Raw genomic sequence first — 2,646 nt, forward strand, 5'->3', positions numbered from 1 at the left:
GAGTAAGGGGGGTGGAGTAAGGGGGGGTGGAGTAAGGGGGGGTGGGGTAAGGGGGAGGGGGGGTGGAGTAAGGGGGGGGAGGGGGTGTGTGGGGTAAGGGGGAGGGGGTCTGTGGGGTAAGGGGGGAGGGGGTCTGTGGGGTAAGGGGGGGAGGGTGTGTGTGTGGGGTATGGGGGTGTGTGTGGGGTATGGGGTGTGTGTGGGGTATGGGGTGTGTGTGGGGTATGGGGTGTGTGTGGGGTATGGGGTGTGTGTGGGGTATGGGGTGTGTGTGGGGTATGGGGTGTGTGTGGGGTATGGGGTGTGTGTGGGGTATGGGGGTGTGTGTGGGGTATGGGGGTGTGTGTGGGGTATGGGGGTGTGTGTGGGGTATGGGGGGGAGGGGGTGTGTGGGGGTGGGAGGGGGTGTGTGTGGGGTAAGGGGGGGAGGGGGGTAAGGGGGAAGGGGGGTAAGGGGGGGAGGGGGGTAAGGGGGTAAGGGGGGGAGGGGGGTAAGGGGGTAAGGGGGGGAGGGGGGTAAGGGGGGGAGGGGGGGTAAGGGGGTAAGGGGGGGAGGGGGGGGGTGTGGGGTAAGGGGGGTGTGGGGTAAGGGGGGGTGTGGGGTAAGGGGGGTGTGGGGTAAGGGGGGTGTGGGGTAAGGGGGGTGTGTGGGGTAAGGGGGGTGTGTGGGGTAGGGGGGGTGTGTGGGGTAAGGGGTGTGTGTGGGGTAAGGGGGGTGTGTGTGGGGTAAGGGGGGGGTGTGGGGTGGGGGGGGTGTGGGGTAAGGGGGTGTGTCGGGTGTGTGGGGTCAGGGGGGGAGGGGGGGTGTGGGGTAAGGGGGGGGAGGGGGGGTGTGGGGTAAGGGGGGAGGGGGGGGTGTGGGGGTAAGGGGGGGAGGGGGGGTGTGGGGTAAGGGGGGGGTGTGGGGTAAGGGGGGAGGGGGGTGTGGGGTAAGGGGGGAGGGGGGGGTGTGGGGTAAGGGGAGAGAGGGGGGGGTAAGGGGAGAGAGGGGGGGGGTAAGGAACAGGAGAGAGATTGGAGGCATGCCATATTAAACAGGAAACCGATTATAATACCACCTTCTGGACAAGAGGTAATCCAGGCTAAGTGGCCTGGACCCGCCCTGGTTGTGTCGCTCTCTAACTAAATGGCAATTACAATTTCTCAGAACACCAAACGCCGAGTCACGTACACAGGGAGACATCGCCAGACTGTTTACCGCACCCTCAAAAAAAATGAGGATACAAAGAAATATATTTTCCAAAACCCATTCGCGGTATTTAATAATGATTTTTTGTGGGGGTGGGGTAAATATTCCATTGTCAACACCGCGTGTCGAGGCTACACCCTTTCAGGAGAGAGAGATGGGCATCAGATCCGCCCGGAATGGAAATAAAACCCAGCTCGAGATCCGTGGCAGACAAAGGGAGGGGAATAACCAAGTGTGTGGGCAAAATCTCATCGGCGAGACTCCACAAACATTTACAACCCGACTCTCATAAATGCTCCCACCCCACCCATTCGTTAAACTTAAATTGGAACTATCTGAGCATTAATAAATAAAATGATCCTGAACACACACACATTGCCTCTCTCAACACACTGCCCAGGGAACCGTCTCATTCACAGGCGACACACAATGCAATGTACAAACTTCACTGCTGCTCAAACCCTCTCTGAAATAAACACATTTGTCAATTACACGAAATTAATAAATGCAAGATTAATTTCCCCGCCCCCTTTTTAAAAAAAATGCAAAAATACATCCCTTACCTGGTTGCAGACTCCTCTCTGTAAATAGGGAACGAGAGAAGCGGAGGGGAGAGGTGGGGTACAAGACACCTTAGAATGAGCGCCGGGGACTCGGGTCTGTCTGTCTGAGCGAGGACCGCGAGGTGACCAACCTGCTTCACTCTGCCAGCCTCGCTGTTTTGCAGGGATTCGCTCGATGTCTCGCCGGCGGAGTCACCATTCCAGACAGACTGTGACTGGGAGAAGGGAGGGAGAGAAAGACAGCGACCCGGCAGCTGTTGCACGTCTGAGCGAGAGTAGGAGACTCCCACAAGGTGGGCAATCGCACTGGTGATTGACACTCCCCTTGCACACCCACGTTTACTTGCCCCATTCCCAACTGTTCCAGGGAGGTGGTCTGTCCTTGCAAACTTGTATTTCCCAATTTCCCTTTTTGCATTATTTCCTTTTTTTCCCATTGAGTGTAGATGATTAAGGGCTGATCTAAACGAGGTGTTTCAGACGATTAAAGGAGTTGATAGGGTAGATAGAGAGAAACTATTCCCTCTGGTGGGGAGGGGGGTGGGGGGTGTGGTGTGGTAGCAGAGGGGGGAGTGGGGGGTGTGGAATCCGCTACGGGGAAAGGCCGGGGGAGTGGAAGTACCTGAAGCGGGCTCGACGGGCCAAATGGCCTCCTTCTGTGCTGTAACCATTCTATGATCCTAACAAGGGGGCAGAGGCTGGGCCATTGAATATATTTAAGGTGGAGATAGACAGATTTTTGAACTTCAGGAGGGTCAAGGGTCAAGGTTTGTCAAGGGTAATGGGGAGCGGGCAGGGAAGTGGAGTTGAGGCCAAGATCAAATCAGCCATGATCTTATTGAATGGCGGAGCAGGCTCGAGAGGCCGAATGGCCAACTCCTGTTCCGATTTCTT

This window comes from Pristiophorus japonicus, chromosome 11 (genome assembly GCF_044704955.1).
Source record: "Pristiophorus japonicus isolate sPriJap1 chromosome 11, sPriJap1.hap1, whole genome shotgun sequence".
Classification (NCBI taxonomy): Eukaryota; Metazoa; Chordata; class Chondrichthyes; family Pristiophoridae; genus Pristiophorus; species Pristiophorus japonicus.